Source organism: Vidua chalybeata, chromosome 4 (assembly GCF_026979565.1).
Source record: "Vidua chalybeata isolate OUT-0048 chromosome 4, bVidCha1 merged haplotype, whole genome shotgun sequence".
Taxonomy (NCBI): domain Eukaryota; kingdom Metazoa; phylum Chordata; class Aves; order Passeriformes; family Viduidae; genus Vidua; species Vidua chalybeata.
In genome coordinates this window covers 1,177,975-1,199,155 of record NC_071533.1, presented here as the reverse complement: position 1 = coordinate 1,199,155, position 21,181 = coordinate 1,177,975, and the positions used below count along the sequence as shown (strand labels likewise).

The following is a 21,181-nucleotide window of genomic DNA, read 5'->3' as shown; positions in this document are numbered from 1 at the left end:
GATCCCTAAACAGCTCCTTCCTTGGCAGCCAGATGGATATGGAGGTATGTGAGGCCTTACCTTGCATTGGGAAATAATGTCTGTAAATATGCTGTGAACAAAATGCTGAAGCTTCTGCTGGTGACACCCACACAGAAGCATCAAAGAAAGCCCAGCTACATTTCATTTGCAACGGCTCTCCTACTGATGATTTTTTCACATCACTGATAATTGATTATAATTCTGTGCAATGTTTGTTGTCATGTTGCTGTCTCTGAAATCCCTCAGGAGGGTGTAGGTTGATGGGAGAGCCATGGTTACAGAGAGCAATTCCTGTTAATTCCAATTAAGGATGGTAATGCAAAGCTGTTTGGAAGAATCCTCACAAAGGCTGGTTGGAGGAAGAGGATTCTGGCTTACAAAAATGTCAGTGTTTCCTAATTATTTCCATTAGAGTGAAAGTTATACTTCTTAATCTTTTTGACAAAAGGGTGCCAAGAGGAAGATAGACCTATTGATTAGGAAATGTCTGGGGACAGAGGCAAGTTCTGATTTCAGTGAGGCAGAACGGAGATTTATCCCTGAATTTCCTGCTTCTGAAAAGATTATGGGGTCTAATGGATTGTTATCTGTTCTCCTACCATCAATTTTGCATGAAAAACCCCAGAATATATTGGACACAAAAATTAAGTATTCTCTGAATATTTTTTGGCTGAAAATTTCTGGGTTTGCCTTTTATAGACTTTTCACTACTGGCTGCATGTAACTACTTTCTTTCTCTGCTGTTTTTCCTGATTTTCCTTTGCCTGCTCAGGGATTTTGTTGACAAAGAAATGTCATGAAGAAATGAAGGCTTACCTGAAGCTGATTTAGTACCTGGGTTTGGGAAAATTTTGGTTTAAGAACAAATATGTCCAACTGAAACTTTGGTTCCACTTAATTATTCCAAATTGTGTTTTAAATAAGAAGTATTTTGAAAGATGGGGTATAAACGTGTTGCAGCCAAATAAGTTTTTCTTTCCTGAAGCTTGCTGTAGTTTTACTGTCTCACAGGCCTTTGTGAACAGAAGCACAGACATATCAATGTGTTCAAGTTCTGCTTTTTATCAGAGAATAAGTGCCTTTGTGGGAACTAAAAGGTCTTTTCTAGTCCCCAGAGAGTTCCACAACATCATTTTAGCCTTTGAAAAGAGAAAGTTCTTGGCTAGCATTAAAACAAAATGCTGCTGCTTGTGACCACTCTAGAATATTTTTTTTTTTAATTTGAGGAGACAGACATTTAAAAAAAAAACCTTCAGTTATGAAGGGGAGGCAAAACTGGCAGAAATTTGGGAATGAAGGAGAAACCCACAGTGCAGTACAGTCATTGCTTTCTGCAAATGGAGTTCTGAGCACCAAGAACCCCTGGTTACTTGAAACTGATAAAAATTTATATAAAATCAGCAGTAACTACTTGTGCACTACTTTTATATAGCAAACAACAATATTAGATCTGGTGCAATGCTTACTGAATGCCTCATGTATCTGCTAAGTGTAAAATGAATTCAGGTTTGTCCTGGGTACATTTATGTCCCATGGGCTACACTAGGATACATTGTGGGGAAACAGATATAATGGTATCAAAAGATGAAATTAGAGTTACTTGTTTCAGGCAATTTAGTTTATTACATTTGACATCTTATCAGGTCTCTGAAACATAACTAGAAGCTTTCTCTTGGAAACATGTCGTGTCCTGTCTGTCTTAATGACCATCAGTAGTTGCTGTAATTGTGTACCTTCTATCAGAAGCCAGCAGAGACTCTGCTGCTGAGTAAAACAAAATTCCTTTATTTTTTATGGGAATAATAATATTACGCCTTGCTAAGTTTTCAGAGGTCATCTCAGTAAACCAGGTATTGCTCTGTGAGCTACATCATCACCATCTTGAGCAATATTGATTCTTGAAGTATAGATTCATTTTTTTTGTTTCTGTGTTTTTAGTTGGTGCATTACGTTTTTGTCTGTTGAGCCATATGTGTGAGTCTGAGCTGTCAATAAAGGACTTTACCATCTCGGTGTCATGTTGTCAGTTAATTCAGATAAATCCCAAACGACATGCAAAGGTCAGGGATTTTCAAAGGTAGGTCAAAAATCCTCTAAGCTTTCAGGTTCCCTAGGAATTGTGCCTTGCCTTTTAACATCACCTGCTTCTAGTCTGCATGATCATGGAGGTACCAGTGGAGACATGGACCATGTTCACACAGATTTCTCAAGAGGTAGGTGTTCTCTTTTTCTCCAGTATACTAAGGACTTGGTAATCAAGCCTCTGTGTGTGTATATCTGTTTTTATATCCCAGATGAAAATGTGTTTATTTGCCTTTGGTGAGAAACAAGGTGGCCAGTGCTGTGCTACACAGCAGGGAAATGCTGCCACGTCTTTTATTCTTCAAGCTTTTGATAAAAGACACTTGTGCATTTTTGGCAGCTGGTCTCCAGCTATGGAACTGGGCAGCAGGACAGGCGTCATCCATTCTTTCCTTTTTTTGTCTCTGGCTTGGCTGTAAACAGCCACATTTTTTTTGGTGATCCTGAACTGGGGCAATTGCACAGCAGCTGATAAAATGCTGAGAGAAGCAGTAACTTTTCCTGGGAAAACTGAGGTGACTTTTGGGGGGCGTTCAACATCAAACTTCACCAGAGAACTTGCCAGGAGTCTCTTAATATCATTCCCATGTCTTTTTAGTACTGGAGAACCAAAAAACTCCGTGAATAGTAACTGACTGGCAAGATCTGATAGATCTGCTAACTGGGAGATATTATTGTGTCTTGTGATTTAGTTTGTGTGTTTGCTGTATCTTTTTGGTTTTTGAGGCGTCTGACAAAATCTGTGGCTTGCTAGTGTACTACTCATATTGATGCCAGTAAGCATTTAAAAAGTGATTTTATTTTTGTAAGGACTGGTATTCATCATCATCAGGTAGTGGTGACATATAGGTAAAAAAGTTGTCCAAAGAAAGGAAACTTGTTTTTCCAGACCTTGAACAGTTGATCTGCTTACCAAGTGTTTTTGAGCCTGAGTTGTTTAACCCCAGCTAATTCTGTGTTATTGGCTGTTCGATTGTGTCCCACGCTCTAGTAGTGGCATTTTTCTTTAGATAACTACTTTGTCATAGTAATGAAAAAGGCTGTAAGTGGAGGAGATGTGTACTTGTGTTCAGATTTTTTTTCCAGCAAGCAATGGAAACTTTTGAACTGCTAGAAGGCTCTTTTGTCTTCACCTCTATAATATTATCCTTGTCTAAGAAATGGATGCAGCACTTCAGGATTTTTTTTCTTTGTGTACATTGAAAGTGAAACTGCATCTTTGAGGTAAACGTCAGAAATGCTTGAATGCGCAAATATATTTTTAAATTCTCTCTAGATGTATAATCACTTTAAGTTGTGGCTCTTGTCTGCCTGTTTGGATTTTCTAAGGAACAGATATCTACATCTGGAAAAAAAGCAGGATTACATTTCACATTAACTGGTGTTTTTGTTGGCAGCCTAAGGGGATATGAAAATTTAAATGGGCATAATGAATGAATTACCCTTTGACTTTAGACTGTTCCTTCAAAACAAGAGTGGAATGGTGTGTGGTATGTTTGCACTGCTTTTTGCCTCTGCATATTTCTTTCTAAGGGGCTCATTTTCTCCATGATGAATTTAATCCGTCATGATTGTGCCTGTACTACCAAAAGCAAGGAAAAGCTTTATTTTTATGGTAACTAAAATGAGCATGAAGAAGTCAGGATTGTTTTCTTTTTGTCTTCTTGAGGTCTGTGAGTACAAAATGGGAGAAATTCCAGAGTCTCTATGAAGACTTAAAAGTATTTCAGGTTTGCTATTGATTTTCACATGGAATGAGTTCAAATGCTGGGACAATTAGCAGCTGAGCTAAATCCAGCTGAGGACAGCCTCTGCTTCAGCAGAAATTGAAGCTAATGGGCCGTAAAGGCAGGGAGGATAATTGCAGTGTCCAGCCCTAGTCTGTAGCTAGACTGCCACCAGAAGGAGTGGGAGGTGGGATGCGCTGGCCAAGGGCTGAATGCCGCACGCACGGTGACTCAGAACTCACTGCTCTACGGGATTGTGTAGCCATGCTTGAAAACTGCTTCCACTTTAGTGCCCAGGAAGGAAATGAGTGTGGAAAGCAGCTCTTGCTTGAAGCAGTCAGGGCTTAAGAAGCAGATTTTATGTGGCTCTTTGGTGGCTTGTTCTCTTCTGATTGGGATTTTTTCCTCTTTCTTTTTCTCTGGGCATAAATATAGAAGGAAGAAGCCACTTTAAATAGGCTAAAATCTCCCAAGGTGACTTTGCTTTGCTTAAAAAATAGCTCAGAATCTAAATCCTGAGGAAGTGTCTCACATGGTCATGAGCTTTTCCACAGCTTATTTTCCAGACAAAAAGTAAAACCTGACATGTGAAGCATAGACTGCAAGGAGCAACAGGTTGGCTGCCAAATTTTTTTAGTCTGTATTAGCCTTTCTGCCAAAATGTTATTTATTTTCATTTACCACAAGCATGGCAGACAAAAGGACATTGTTTTTCCAGTGAGAGAATGGATAGTTTTTATCAGCCAGACAAATTTCTTACATTCTGTTCATAAACATTTGTTCAGAAAACACTTCATTCTCATGCAGCTTTTGCAGTTTCTTTATTGTGCCAAAAGAGATGAAAATGTAGGCCTGGCCACTTTGCAGAACTGCTTTTAAAGATAATCTCCTGGTTTTAATGTTTCAGACAATCTCAGATAAGATGTAAATGCAGAATATTGTTGCTTTTGCTTTTCTCCATCCGTGTTCCAGTGCTATTTCTGGCACAGGTAGAGGTTGAAGATGGGCCAAGGTACACATCCTTGCCAGGGTTTCAAACAGCACTGAAGATTTGGGAGTGTCGAATGTCATCCTTTTGAGCTTGTGCCTGCTTCTAAGTGTGTTTGTGTACGGCAGAATTTTCACTCTTAAGACTTTAAGTGCCTCTTAAAAATGTACATCTAATCTTGTGGCAGTCTGAGTGTTTCATGCATGCAGCTCTCTCTGAAGATTAGCTTCATTGGCTCTGTTTCAAGAGTCAATGGGAAATCCATTGGAAGTGAGATTTGTGTTGAATACGAGTGTTAATGGTAGAAAGTTTTCCACAGATGCCGTTGAGGGCAAACTAGGTCAGTCTCATCACTCTTTTTGCTGTAATGGGTAGGCCTGGGGTTTTTTTCCTTTCTGAAGTACCTGTGGCATGTAGTTAATGCATCTGTTCTCACGAATAATTTGCTTCCATAGGCTATTCTACAATGGCACGAAATAATAATTAAAACATGATAAAACCCCAAATTTTTCATCTATTAAAAGTGAACAAGCTGAGGTACCAAAATCTTCCCTCCACATATACCTTAGGTTAGGAATGCAAAGCTTTTAATGAACTGTCCAGGTAAGCCATCTGTGTACTCCCCCACAAAATCCATTGTCCAGATTTCTCTGGGAAGGAGGAGAAGGGCTGGTGTGTGTTGTATATATTTAAAAAACACTGTAAACCTGCTCTGTAGTTTTCACAGCTACCCATGTCTGTAACATCTCTAGTGAGAAGGCTGCATGGCTGCAGAGGTGGATACCTAATGGCAGAGGAAGTGATTTTGGATTCCTTTCTGTACTTGAGATTTTCAGTAGAAAAAGAAGAAGCTGGTGCAAGTTGGGCTGCTCTGCTGCTTGCTCTTGTTTTGATCAAACTGTAGCATCACAGCAGATTGTCTCATGAATTTGTAGCCATGAGAACAAATTATGATCTGCTGTACTGGTAATTGTATTAACTAAAATGTTCATAAAATGACAGGGAGGAAGCTGCATGTATCAAAGCTGTGCTATCAGTATTCTCCCCAAACATTTCTAATGAAAAGAAAATATCAGTGTGTGTGTGTGTATAAGTATACATGCCTGTGAGTGGGTGTAGAATGTGTAAGGGTATGTTAAATAAAACAAAGTCCATATTCATGATTTGAGATTAGCAAATGTTAATGAACTTAAAAATTCTCTGGGGCAAGTCAGCTGATGTAGCTGAGTAAAAAACTCAAGGCCCTTGGATAAAACCCCCTGCCAGGGTAGGTAATAGACACTTTCTGCTACATGTAGCTTTTTCCTTAGACATATACAGCCATTTTTAAGATGGGAATTTGGTACAAACTCTAAAGAGTCTGCAGTTTGTTATAGAAAAGATTTTTAAGCAAATGCAAATAATGGATTGAAATCAAAACTGCTGAGCAGGGCCTTTGGAATGCTGGGAAGCTGAGGCTGGTGGTTATGGAGTTGCAGAGAGCCTTCAGCTGCACCTTCTGACTGGAGGAGTTGCTTGGGAGCGAACGTGAGGCAACGTGCAGTGGAAGGAGCTGCTGGAGTCCACATTTAGTAACTGTTCAAGGAAAGCAGTTCATGGTTTCTGGACTGATCCACTAGTCTTCCAAAATTTAAAATGGAGTGGCAGCTGGAAAACCTGAGTTTTGCTTAAGAATTTGAAAAACACTGAAGCAAAAGACTGATATGGTATCCTTTATAATTAATGTTCAAGGCTGGACATATGTTCTAAAATGGATCAGAAACAGAACAGAGACTTCCCAAGGAAGGCCTGTACTGTCCAGCAGAACACAAGGGGTGTTTGCAGGGGAGGGAGAAGAAGAAAGGATCCTCCTGTTAAGGAAAAGGTTAATAAGGTTTGTTTATATCCCCCTGTTAAGAAGGTTAGCTGGGAGCTGCCACTCGCTCCATATCTTCTCATAAATCTACACCAGTTTTTCTGGCTGAAGATTGAGCTCTGTGGTGGCCAAAAAGTTATGTAACACTTCATTCTCAATCCTCTTTCTATTTTGTCAAATACTGTTTTAAAGATTACTTTGGTGATAATATTGAAACCATAAATATACCATTAATTAGTGACCTGTTGCCTGCTTTGTTCCTCAGACAGGCTGAAAGCCTGCAATGAAATAAACTTTTCTGGATATTCAGATCCAAACCACATTTGTCATCCATAAAAGCTGCATTTCAAGATCAGACCTGAGGGTCTGTTTCTCAGCATTTTCTCCTTAACAATATCCACAGCCTGGTTCTTGGGGAAGGACAGGAACAGGGCAAGCATATCTGATACTTCCCCTAAATAATCTCCTGGCCTCCAGCTGTTTTTGGCCCAGGATTTCCTGAGCTGGATATTGTCTCTGTGATTTAATAACCCTCAGTGGTTTTTTCTTTCACAAACTTGTCCCTTCTTGAGCTGAGGTAACCCCTTACCCCAGGGAAATTCCTGCCACCACCTCTGCTCTGGCCACTGGGCTGGGACTCAAAGTCTGCTCTCCTAGAATATAGGACATGTTCTTAGGTTCAGGGAGAAGAAATACAAGGCTTAAAGAGGAGAGTAATCATATTACAGAATATGAATAGTTATTGCTACAGTTGAAATATTATTTTGAATACAGGCATATGGTCAAGAACAAACCCAAAACATTTTAAAAAGAGAATACCATGTACCCAAGACAGGAGTCCTTATCCAAATGACGAGGCATTTGTGTCTTGGCAGTGCTTGACTGTTTGTCTTGTCAGTTCTCTTGCTCTCCAAAGTATGGCTTTATTTATAAAATATTAGCTTTCCAAAGGAAGCCATCAGGAAATGAATAACTGTAGTCACAGCTGGGTTTAAAAAGGGAGGATAAAATAGGAAGCTCCATCCATTTTGTGTGCTGAGCGATGCAGGAGTTTTGTGAAAAAGCTGCTATTGATCTCGTAACACAAGAAATTAATGTACTTGATTTTCATTTTTTTGGGCATTATGTGATGTTCCTGTCTTTCATTTCAAACATTGCTAGTGATTCTTTTTATATTTTTTGGTACCTTCCTGATTTTAGAGTAACTTTGTAAAAGTATACAAACTTAGAAAATTAATAAAAAATGGGGGATTTGGTCTTATTGCATGGAGTCAGTTCCCATTTGGTAGGTCCCTGGTGAGGTAGATCTGCTCAGCAGAATATTCCACCTTATTTCCCTCCTCACAGTACACCCAGGAGCACCAGGACACATCTGGGCTTTAAGATGCCATAACATTCAATGTAAGCTGTGGTTATAGAGGCCTGTGACTTGTTCAGTTTTGGATGAATCCTCTTGGGAGTAGCACAAAGCCTTTTTATCCCTGATATGACAGCCAGATTTTTAAGGCTGTGCTCCAAAGCATGAATATTCTACAGGTTTTCAGTGAAAGCGTGCTGAGAATTTTCTTAAAATAAGCTGTTCTTCACATACAGTTTTTTTATAGCCCTAGACTGTCAGCCAGAGATAGATGCCAAGCACTGAGAGGGTTTTAACTTTGGTATAATAAGAAGCACCATGCCTGATACTGTAAATCACTGGACAGTCTGCAAGTGTTGCTCTCTGCAGCACAGCTGTTGGTGTAAGAATTTATTCTGGTTTGTCCAGTCCCTAGTCAGGGACTTTTAAGAAAATGTTTTGCTGTTCTTTAAACAATTTTTACTTTAATTGCCAGTGGGTGGAATTATGAAAATGCAGAGAGCTCAAGTGATGTTTGAATAGTTTGGCACATCATAGTATTATATTACTGTTAAAATAAATACTGCTAAAAGCCATCTGTGTAATAACAGGGACTGAATTTGAGTCATAAGTGACAGTACCTTTGTGTAAAATACAAGTTCAGATATTTATTTAAGTACCATGGTGATTCTTCCATCACTTGCTATTCCTTTAAAACTCATGCTATCCATCTTTGGGATATTCTCTCAAAATTGAGATGCTCTCTCCAAACATATATATCAGTTATGGGGTTTTTTGTTACATCATTGGGATAGAATCAACTTGACAATTGTTTTTCCAAGATTTGGAGGGTGTGTGGTTGATGATTGTTAAGCTTATTTTTGAGTGTGACTGTTTTCATGACCTATCACTTACATTAAGAGGTGTGGACACAACGAATTAAGAAAAACAATATTTAGGAGTTAGTAATTTTTATTGTTTCTTAAATGAAGTGTCCTTTGTACCTTTCTTTAAGCAAAATGAAAAAGCTTAATTAGTTTGTGCTGTTTAATATACTTTATACTTGCCAACCACCAAAACCAAACTCTATCTTATTCATCATTTCCCTCAACTGAAGTCCCATGCTAATGTAGTTGTAGTGTGTAAGAAGCAGATAAAGCCCAAAGCATGCCCAAATTCCAGTTTCCAGGGGAAGCAGGGTTATTTATATGGGACTAAAGGGCAGCATTTCTCTGACAAAGGCCAGTGTTCTGGAATGAAGGTTCAATGGGAATGATGGTCCCCTGCCAGCCTTCTGGAGAGTGGGGACCATGTACTGTTGTCACTGAGCCAGGGGACAAGCCAGTGCAAGAAATAGCATTGAAATAATTTTCTTTATCTGTGAACCCATCAGGAAGCTGTAGCTGGGACAGCAGTGAAGCCAAGTTATTTAAAAACACTGATAATTAAGACATTTTTAGTGTTGGTTGCTCTGCTGTGTAGCTTACCCTTTAACATTGTTTTAAAAGAATATCCAGTATGTAGTTACCAGTTTGTTTCCTGTGTTACACTTGAGTTGCTTCATTTTGCTCAGTAATAAAAAGTGATTAGTATATAAGCAAAGCAGACTCTTTAGTTTAGAAAGTGTGTACTAATAATTTTATTAATTGCTGCTGAAGGGATCATTGTGCCACAATTTTTTTTTTTTTTTTTAATTCCTTAATCTTAGTGGAGGAAGGGTGTTTATCAGACAATTTCCATGCTGAAAACCCCTGAAATTATAGTTGCTGAGAGAGATTTCTTTACTATTTTGGCAGTGGGTACCTTACTACGGCATTTCTGTATGTTCATTTTCCCTCTGTTGCTTGTTCTGTGTGTCTTATCATGGCATTTAAATGGTCAGTTGGTAAAATCTTTCTTTAAAGATTGCTGTCAGGTACATGAGGCAGCTGCACATGATGCACTGGCATGTTAAATCATTTGATATCCCAATTTTGTACTCTTGGATAACTTTTGATGATGTATTTAAGTCCGGAGATCTTTTTAGGATGTCAGGTAGCTTGACTATTTCAATTTGCTTCATTCTGTTGGTGTTTTAAAACCTGATCTTTCACAGAGCTGGAGAAAATGATGTGTCTAGCAAGGGGTTTGCTCCCAGGATCCTTTTAGTGGTGGGTGAGCAGCGACCAAATCCGTGGCTGTATTTATAGCTCGGTATTCACCCAGCTCCCTGGCCGCAGTACTGTGTGAGATACAGCCCCAGCCCATCGGAGCTATGGCCAGGAATGGTTACTTAGCATAGCCAGGAATAATGATAATTATTGTAAACATAACCAAATAATTGCTAGTCAGTATGGTTCTCTGGGCTTTAATTTTATGTGGTTTATTGGGGCAGATGGGGGCCATTCCAAACCCTGAGATGCTGGGGCTGGTGTCCAGCTGTGGGCAGCGTCTTGGGCAGGTAATGCTGCCTGCTGGGCTCCAGCAGGGAAAGGTGGGGCAGGAAAAAAATCTGTTGTGCTGTCATGTTCATGTTAAGAAATGTCTTTATTTCAAGAGATTTGAAACCAGAAAATCTATGCAGAGCTTGAAAATAATAATAATGCCAAGTCAAACTTGAGAAAAATTGCTTTCTCTGGTGCATGAAGATCGGTCTTTGCTTGTCATGTTAAATATGGCAACTTGGGAATATTGCACATGTAACACCAGTAAAATCCCCCCCCCCTCCATTCTTTTATCCTGTTTTATTTGTCTCCATCAGAAATGTGGGGAATAAGTCCGATCCTATTTGCCTTAAAATCTCATGTAAAGGCAGTGTGTGCCTGCTTCACCTCCCTTTGGCCGACAGAGGGAGGTCTTTGCCTTCCTCAATTCCTCCTACATGCTTATAGTGGAAAAGAGCATTTCAGATAATCCTTATGCATTTGGGAAGTCTCTATAAACCTGTATGGAATGGCACTTTCTGACTGAAACTTAAAGGCTTAACTAGAAACTTGAGATGAGACAGATTTCTCTGTAGTTACCTGGTTAACAGTGAAGTGTTACACTAAAGTATTCTTAATCTTGGAAATAGTAGGAGGAAGTTTTTCTTACACTTGCCACCAGTGCTCAGGAGATGATTTCTTTTTTTTAGAAATGAAGGGGGAATACTATTGTATAAAATGTAATGACACTTTTCCACTCTAGCTTTAAAGATAAGTGCTTATAATTTAGCTTCTCAGCTGGAGGAGGTACATAGGTTTATAATAACTTTTTTATGGACAAATGACACCACCCCCCTGTTTCCTGTGGTTTTCTGATAGATGGAGGGAGCCATGCAGAGGCAGCACACTGAAGTGCTTATGGAAGTCTTGAAATTATGTCACCAACCTGAGAGAAATGTAGCCTTTTTACATTTGCTTTTACCCAGGGGTGATGCAGCCCTAAGAAATCACACCTGTATCATGTTGGGTTTTCAGTGGAGGTACACAGCTCACACGCAGGGTGTGTGCTGTGAGGAGAGTGAGCATCTACTTGGGAATATAGTGTATATGGATTTAGAGGGAATAAAAATAATAAAGGGAATCAAGTGTATAGGGGTTTAGATCTGGTGCTCTATTGCCACCTTCTGCTCATCCATCTTCCCACTGCGCTCGTGATGCACTTACGTGTTGCACCTGGGAACTTGCATTAGGGATGACATTTGATTTTGCAGAGTTTGAGGGAAACTGTACCAAAAGGAAATGTCAGTTCCTCTTCTAGATTCCTGAATGCAAAGCCCTGTTTAGATAAGGCAAGGAAAATATCTTCCGTAGCAAAATGAACGATAGTTTTCATCAATTTGAAAACTAAGATGTAAGCCTTTTCTCGGGCACAGGGCAACTCAGTCTGATTTCCATTACCTTAAAAGCTCACAAATCACAAACTGAAGCATCAATATTTGCTTATTGCATTGTGAATTGCAGAATCTGAGAGTAATTTTAACCTTTGGATGCTTTAATAGGGACTAGAAGCAGTTGTAGAATTGATTACTTAAAGTGCATTGATTTGTTCTGAAGATTTCTACTTGGTGGTCTCTGGGAAGTGTTCCCTGGAATGTTTACCCTTTTGGCATTTATGACTTATTTTATGGCCTAAACACTGACTTTACCTCCTACTGTTCCATTAGAAACTCAGGAAGAGAGAAATAGAAAATATCAGCTCCCTTGCGATGCCACTGGTTAAACTCTGTCCTTTTTAAAATGCTGGAAATAATGTGCTGTTTAAATGGTAGCTGAAAGGCATATTCATTCTCTAGTAAAATTCAGGATAGAAAGGGAGCAGGGGAAACTCGATGATGTTCCTAACAGGTAATTTTAGCCAGGAGAGTTAGATAGGAAGAGACTTAGCCTTGAAACTTGACAGATTGAGATCTGCAGGAGGAAGCAGGTGTATCATTATACACTTGTTTCTTCTTCTTCTCCTCTTACTTAGAAGCTAGAAATAGCAGGTTCCTTTTGTCTGCTCAACACCTGCACTTCGTAAGGATAAAGAATTTGAAGGCAGAGTTGTGGGAGAAACGTGGTATAGGGGAGGATGGCAGGTTCCCAAATGCATCATATGCATTGTATTTTACCTGTGTTTACAAATAGTGCAAAATAACGTTTGTTTTGCACAAATTATGTGATTACACATGCAGTTGTTGGGGTTATTGGGTTAGCTTTCAAACTATGACAGGAGCATTTTTCTCAGGAGTTCCTGTTTTAGTTTTCATTGCTTTCCCGCTTGGGAAATTGAAGTTTGGCATTTCTTGGATGTCAGCTTCTGTTGCTTTATTTTAATTTATAGTTCACTGGATATAATAACCTCATCAGCATCTGTTGTTTAATTTGAAATGATCTTCTTAAGGCTTAAGAATTGCAAATTAGATTGAGGCTAGTGTAAAATAACTGGGGGATCACAAAGTGTCATTTCAATTTTTGTCAAAATCTTTATTTTAGTACCATTAAAAAAATATTTATGTTGTTTTTCAGCATAGTATCAATAAATGTATTTAAAAGTTTGACCTGACTTGCAACTCTTTTTCAGTAAGTGGTTGTTTCAGTGTGATGATATCTTGACATTTAGTCAAGCTTTGACATTTTCTGTTAGAGCATATTAAACCTTCCTTCGTGAAGGTGCATTTCAATAACCAGAGCATGACAGTCAGAGGGTCACCTTTGCTTCTGATGTAACGTCTGCCTTTTAGGCAAGAAAATAGCAGGATCGAACCTGGGCTCTGTCTGGAGCTACAGGACACTGAAGTGTCAAACTCTTCCCTGGACTGGATCTCCCAAATGCCCTGTTACTTTTTGGTTGTAGTGTAACACTAGGCTCTAATGGAGCCACTGCAATTCAACAGAAACTGAAGAGTTTGTTAATCATTGTTGCTTGGTGTGTTGTGGTGATTTCTGTGGGCATATTCATGTCAAATTGTTTCATCCAAGCTGTCAGAAAACCGAGTTGAGGCCTCCTGTCTTTGCTTGTCTGCTTGGGCACTTCCACAAGGCATTTCTGAGTGATTCTGGAAAACTTCCTTGTGATTATCTAGGCAGAACAAATGGGGATTTCAAGCTGCAGAATCTTTTTGCATCATATGAAAAAAGCCAAACCTATATAAAGTGAAATTCTACTAACTACTTTGGGAAAAAGTTTTGGTCAAGGAAGTAGAAGAGGTAGGAGCAGTAGAAAAATGTTTAGAAAATTTCCATGTAACTTGTCTGTCTCAATGTGTGGGATGTTCTTTTGTATTGAATTTGCTGTACAGATGCACAGAACTGGATTCTGCTGTCTTGCTCCCATAAGGAGCTGGTGGGGATGACTTTTCCCCTCTTTATCTCATAAAGGCTGGATCCCAGCTGCAATTTTGTGCATAGAAAAATCAAAGGTCAGACAAGGGCATGGTCTCTTTTTGCCAAAGAAGTATCTGTGATCTGCAGAACAAGATGGTTGCTTATAGTGGGAACTGGAGTGAGCAGCTGGCTGCTCAGTGTCCTGGTGTTTAACCCTGAGGAGTCAGGATCTAAAAGAAACAGGTGTGTGGTTGGGGGACAGCTGCTGAGCCTCTTTGGGAAGGCAATGAAGGAAAAAGCAGACAAGTAGAGGATTTAGCAAGTTCAGGGGCTGAACTTCCCTGGAACTTTAGACTGAGTGTCTTAATCCAGTTGTTTTTCAGATTCCCATGGTTAAAATTGAAGAAGGATGTTCAAACTGCCTGCTAAGGTGAAATTAATCACTGTTGGTGTTCAGATAGATTTTAACTGCATGGGAAGCCTGCCTGGAGCTCTTTGTTGTAGCTCTGCCTTTCCTCTGGTTTCCTTCAGCGCACTCTCTACCCTGAGCACTGTGGCAGCAGCAGTCACATGTGTTGCTTCCTGTGCTGGTTTACACTGGATGATGCTCTTGCACTGTGGCTTGAAAAAGATGGTTTTATTCTTGGTTTGGCTAATAATGTTAATTTCTAGTCTGCCCAACAGTATAGAAATATCCTCAGGATACTGGTCAGGGATAGCATTCTGTTAGGTTGAATCAAGGTCCTTGTGGAGTGAGGGACAGAGCTCTTATGTATCAGCTGCAGCATGAAACATCTGCTTGGAGTTTTTGGACAAGCCAGTGCTGAAATGGAGCAAATTTTCACAGTTTGTCCAGGTTTTATTTTAATGAGCATTGAGGCAACGTTTCCTTCCAGTGGAAATGGTCTCTTGCTATTGATAAGAAACACTGCCAGAAATCTTTAAAGGACTGCATATGTCTGATGTGGGAAGCTCTGGCAGTGGAGGGGTTTGAACTGCACCTCGTGTCCTCTCACATGTGCACTGGATTCCTCATCAAGTCGTGGCTGTGCCAGGAGGTAAATGGCCATTACTGCCCAGGCTGTATCCTTGAATCTCCTCCTGTGCTTAGCTCATCTGGAGCTATTTGCAAGTGCAGGAAAGAACAGGCTCCCTTCGGTCCTCTTTTGGCAAAACAAGCTGTGGCAAGTGGATAGATGCATTAGAGCTGTGTTTGACTTAGAAGCATGGAGCTGGGAATTGAATTAATCAAGGAAAAGGCAGTAACACCAGAAATGGAGGAGGGAAAATGTATAGGAATGGGGTGAGGGAGAGTGAGGCAAGACAGGAGAAAGCAAAGAAAGGAAGAATGAGTAGGGGAAGGTTGACCAAGGTTTGTCCTGCTTGCCAGTGCATTATGGTGGGAGTTGAAGGTCCCTGGGATAACTATGTACCATATCCTTACAAAAAAGGCAAAGGGTGTAATTTATACTTCAGAATCATTTAAGATTTGCTGTGGTATCTAGGTACTGGAATATTTTCCCAAGCTTTATAATGTTCCCTCAAGTGAGAGTCAGTGCATCCTGGTTAAGCATATGTCTTTGTTGCAGTGATAAATAGTAAACTTCCAACTGAATCTCTATCTTTGGGAAATGTGCTCTATGGATAATGAATGAAAGAAGGTCAGCAGGAAAGTGACCATGGCAACTCGGCTGCCATCAGCTGTTAGAGCACAAACCTATTCCCTAATGTTTTAGTACAAGTGCTCTTTTTATTCTGTGTGAGGGAAGGCCAAGGAAATGGCTCCCGAGTTTCACAGATGTGACTCCTGGGTTGATTGGCAGGGTGGAAAATCATGTTGCATGCTCTTCTGGGCAGGTAGAGAAATCCATTAGGAGACCCTGTGCGTAATGGGGCTGTGTACAGGTGCTCATCTCTTTATCGTGTCCCACTGGTCATTCCATGTCCATAGCTGTGTGTTTGGCATACTTTCCAGAGGTTCAGGTACCCCAGCTAATGGCCAGTATTAGCCTCTGTTAGAAATAAGTCAGTGTTTGCTATTGTGTAGATCCACTGTCTCTTCAGCCGCAGGGGTGGCATGCTCTAGCACAGCACTCCAGGCCCTAGGTGGATTTCCAGCTGTCAAAAGCACCGATAATGAGTCTGCAGGATCTGCTGAAGGCAGGGGAAGAAAGGAGCTGCGTAATTTCATTACCCTTTTTACTCACAGAGAGCACATGCTTTATAACCTCCTCTCATTGGTACTAATGCCCGTGGAATCCCTTTGCTGCATTAAACCCCAGCCAGTTGAGGAATGCCCCTTTGAGGCTGCACTAGCTCAGTTCAGAGCCTGGCATTAAGCTACACATAGTTTCAGGGGTCATAATCCCAACATATCTCTGCTTTTCAATTTCTATTCAGTTCTAGTCTTTAATTGAAAAGGAAACATTTTATCCTTAATTGTATTATTGCTCTTTCTTTCCTGTCCAAAACCACTGCTGTTCTTTCTTAAGTGTCAGCTTTTGGAATTGAAAAATACTAGACTTTTCATTCCAGTAAATGAATTTTTAATGATTTTGTAGTTGTTCCTTACATGATAACTTCAGTTGTGTAAGCCAGGAACATTGTTTTCTGGGAAGTTGTTGGCTTCCCATTCCTTTCTCTCTGCACCATCACTCAAAAGTCATAAGGAATCTGGTGAGTTGATGGTTTTCCTTGTCCTGTGGAGCCTTTTCCACAAAAAATATGGGGTCTGGTCCCACTCTGTTTAAGTTGGTAGTAAATCCGTGATAACACAAGAGCTAGTGAAGTTCCCTGCCTGTATATGACCAGGGACACTGTGTTAAACAACTTCGTGGTATGAAATGATGCCACCCAAGAATGGCATCTTTCCCTTGCTTTTTTAATTAGGAATAGGCAGTACTGCGGGATTTTAAAGGAAATCTCCATGAATTTATTTAATTGAAGATACTGGAGGCTTACAGAAATGCAGAATATTTTATATATGCTAATTTGTAATTAATTCATTATTAATGAAATACTTATATTAACAAACCACATCTTTATAATTTTTAATAGATTATGTTATTGGAGGCTTTCTGGGTAAACTCTGTGATCAGCTTGCTTGCTTTCATATTTTTATTAAAGTAATTTTCCTCTAATAAGGTTTCTTCTTCCCCCCTTTTTGCTAGTGTCTCAAGTCCTTCTGGGTAAGCAAAGATCTGCTTATTTGGGTTATTTGAGGGCAACGTAGACCTCATTTGTCTTGGTTTGTGGTTGGGAGCAGGAGATGGCCGAGTCATTTTTCAAGAGGAGTCCTTTTGAGTGTATAAACCTGACCCTTTATGTTGCTGTCAGCTATTTGATAGAAGGATTAATTTACTCATAATATTTTGCACTATTAAGGCTCCTGACACATTTTAGAAACTTTATCTTGGTGCTGTTGAAAGCTGCCTGCCAGCCAGTCCCATTAGCAGGTCTGTATAGAATTAACATATTGGGTAAAAATACAAGACATTTAATGTGTTAGAATTGGTTTTACCACAGCAGTAGTTCCAGTCCTTTTCTCTCTATACACTCACACAAATCTAAAATTTGAGTGTGTATGTTTTCTCCGATTTTCTCAATAACGTACGACCTGACATGACTGCAAATTATGGATCAGTGCATCGTTTTGAAGTGTTCCACGGGTCATATTGTACATAGGTGAGATTTGCACACAGCCAAGAGCAATGTCCTAAACCCAGATGTTATTTGCTTTCTGGATGCACAGAGGGGACCCTCTGAGGAGAAATATTTTTCAAGGTGCTGGAATTCATTGGTCATACTCATTGTTTTGTCAGGCTAGACATAGATGTCTGAAAATTATTCAAACATGTAGCCATAGGAATGACTTCTTTGCCTTAATCATATTTTTGAAAGGTGTAGGTGTATCTCAAATTTATGAGAACATTTCAGTGGTGATCAATATTGGCCAAGAAGAAAAACAGATGCTTTTTTTCCTGTGGCAGCTGAGCTGAAGTCAGTGCTGATGTTCTTGTTTACAGCATGTCATCCTAGAAACAGACTATTCAGAAGATTCCTTGTTTTCTTTCAAGTAATTTGAAGTGTTAATTGTTGTGTACTCCTGATTTTCTTGTCTTGAGATAATGGAATCTAATCCTGACAGGAGGCTATGGCAAGTACAACCCTAAGATGCTAATGAAGCCACATACTGTCATTACTACTTGGAAAATTAGCTGCAGAGATGTCGCTGACCAGAGAAGTCTGATGTATCTGTTGTTTTGAAGAAGGGTTATTTTTGTTATGTTCTTCTTTTTTTCTTTTTGCTTTAGATTTGTGCTTTCCAGCCCCTCTCGGTTTGGATGCGAGACGTGCTTTGTGGGAGGAGGTAATGAGAGGAGACAATGGCATCTGCGTTCCTTGCTAATTTTAACCTCCAGCTATCTTTCCTCTCAGGATGCTCCGTGCACACAGAAGAGCTTGTGGGCGAATAGGGAGCAAATGATTTTCCCCAAGTAAACTAATTATATGCCAGACAGAAGCGGTTCTGCCAAAATGACTGATCTCCCTCCAAAATCATTCCAGGAGCTTTTTTCCGGCTTCTGAGGGGGAGTAGGAGTCTTATAGGTAGTAGTTGTGTCAGTGGAAGCTCTGGCAGAATCCAAATAAGTATGACAGGCCTGAGCCTTTAGTGGGTGTGTGCTGTTAGCACTGAGGTTCATTACTTGAGATGGCATGTTTTGTGGTACTCATTCCATGTGCAAAGTTGCTAAATTAAATGTGCATTTTGGGACAAGCAGATAAAAGCAGGAATTGGTGCTAGGACTCTCATACCTCTGTTTGCAAGTGCCCTGGGTATGTGAGTGATTATAGCTGAGGAAGACAATTTCCAGTAACAATTTGCTTGATGAATAAACCTCCTTTCTTGATTACAGATTGTCTGCAAACAGATTGCAATTTTAAGAAACTTGTTTGTTATTTATCATAATTTTGTGCATAATAATCCCCCCTTCTCCCATGAAAATTGCTGTTGATAGTGAGATTTACTTTGTGGTCCTGAGAGGATGCCAAGAGCAAACTCCTCCCTTAAAATGTCAAGAGTCCATGGCAATCAAACAGCAAATGTGGGAACGCAGTTGGAGCGGAATCCTACAGAAGTCATGGGGATGTTTGCACATAATTTTTCTCATTATTTGTTCAGCTGTAACAGTGAGGGAAAATTGACACAGTCTAATAGCTGTCCTCGTAGGCAGTGTAAAACGAGCCCGAAGGGCTGCGGGGGGCTGCGGCAGCCGGATCCCCGTGTCTCGCATCACCTCCACAACTCACGTTAATTGACGAGCCCTGCTCGCTGCACAGACCCCACAGCACATGGCTCTGGACTCTGAGCTGTGTTTTCATGTTGGGCTTGGTTCTTGTCAGAGCTCACTGGGGAAATGCTGCTCAAACAGCACACAAAGCTTTGTGATGCCACTTCTACTGCACTTGCTGTTATGTTCCTAAAAATGTTCTGTGCTTCTTGGATATTGGTATGGTGTCCTTTCTTCTTAGCCATTTCTTCACAGGCACTGTGATTCTATTTCACTACTTAGCTACTTTCCAGCCAGAACGGAACCAGTGTCTTTTCTGTTTGTTTCGTGGGGCTGGGAGAAAACACCTGTGATTAGGGTCAGCTGAACAGCCTGGAAGGTGTCTGTTTACTGGGACAGCAGATAGCTCTGATACGAGCTTCCAGGCTGGCTTTGACTTGGCAAAGCTGTTACAGAAGTGAACAGGCCCTTCAGTGCTTGTCTGATCTTCCTGCTAGGGCTGCTGACAAAGGCTGTGTTTGTACATGTATTTCTTACGACAGCTCCTTGTCTTGGAGGAATTAGAAAGAGATCACTGGCTTGTCGTGGAAGAACAACCCTGTCCCTGCAGTGCTCAACGAGCTCTGATCCAGATCTCCTTGTTTGGCTAATCCTATAGCCAGCTAGCAATTTACTGAGCCTTTGTGCCTCTTCTTTAAAACAGATTAAAAAATCCTATTCGCATATGAGAGTTGGCTCTGTCCAAAGGTAGACTAGGAAATGCTTTATTTTAATTTTTTCCTTCACAGTTTGGTTTGCCACAATAGACAACATGAAGTGTAGACTGGAAAGAGGCCAGGAGACCCATCTGCTAAAAAAGAGGGATCTTTATAATTACAATCCAGTCGGCAGAGCCTGGGGATAATGGCATACCTTTCCTCCTATGAATATTTTCATGAACTTTGCCCATCTGGAGAGATTCCCTCAGTGCCCTGCTAAATTGGGTTGTTTGTGTGGACACAAAGGAAAACAACAGAAGATGGGTGTATGTTCCAGTAGTACTGGAAATTCTGTATCTTCTCAGCAATTAAGTAGTAAAAGGATTCTGCCCCAGTTTGTGAACAAAACATTGAAATATTGCTCAAGGTCAAGGCATTTTTGTGTTCTATGCAAGTATGTGATATAATGCCCTGCAAATTGGATCTGAGAGGAAATTTCTTGCTCTGGTTGCTGTTTTAAAGTTTCTGGTGGTAACTGTTTATAGACTCAAAAAGAGCATTAAAACCTTCCTTCTGTACTGACTACTGTTGTGTCCATCCACCTTTTCTACATTTCCAATGTGCCTGCCTCAGTATGATCCCTTTGTTGTTCTTTAGTTTTGATTTTTAGTTTCAAGCAGTTTTGTGGTTAAGGCCAAGATGCGTTGGAGCAGTGGGGTCTTTGTGTGTGTTGGGAAACTGGTGCAAATGGAGATAGTTATTAAAAACAAATTAAAATGGCTATTGCAGTGCATATATCCAGGTCACATCCAGACAAATTCACAACAATCCCTTTTTTTTTTTTGTTCAGGACAATAAAAATAGCTGTGAAGAGGCATGTTGCACCGATTCAGTAAAAAACAAACATAAAGAAAAACCCAACTGATGTAACCTTGCAATCCTACCCTCTGTGACCTCTCTTTGTCGTAATTCTGACTGCCCCAATTCCCAGTGCTCATAAATATTCCATTACATCAGCAGCACAAAAGAAATTCCCTTGTAGCATTTCACAGAGAGCCCAAGTTTCTTATTAATTTGGCATAAATAATATTTCTCCTGATGCTGAAATCTAAATGCAGTAACTCCTGAGCATTGTTGTTTGGATTGGCTTTGTTGGCTTCCTTAATTTCTAAGTGGACTACGGGGTCTGTTAACACCGGTGGCTCCTCCGTGTGTCCCTGTGTTATTAGAGCAATTCTCTTTTTATTGCTTTGCCTTTTCACTTGCAGCTGATGACTCGGGGATCAGCTAGAACTCAACCTGAAGTTTAAAAAGAAGAATTTTAAAAAAAAGGGGAATAGAACCACAGCTGTAGCAGAGTGATTTCTAATCTCCTCGTGGTAATGGATCAGATCCTCTCGACAGAGAATCAAAAC

At 40.2% G+C, this 21,181-nt stretch overlaps 1 protein-coding gene across 1 annotated transcript in view; it reads left to right on the top strand.

The window, feature by feature from the left end:
• The window catches only part of ANK2 (ankyrin 2), a 261,369-nt gene that overhangs the window by 21,439 nt on the left and 218,749 nt on the right, over nt 1-21,181 (top strand). The window lies entirely within an intron of this gene.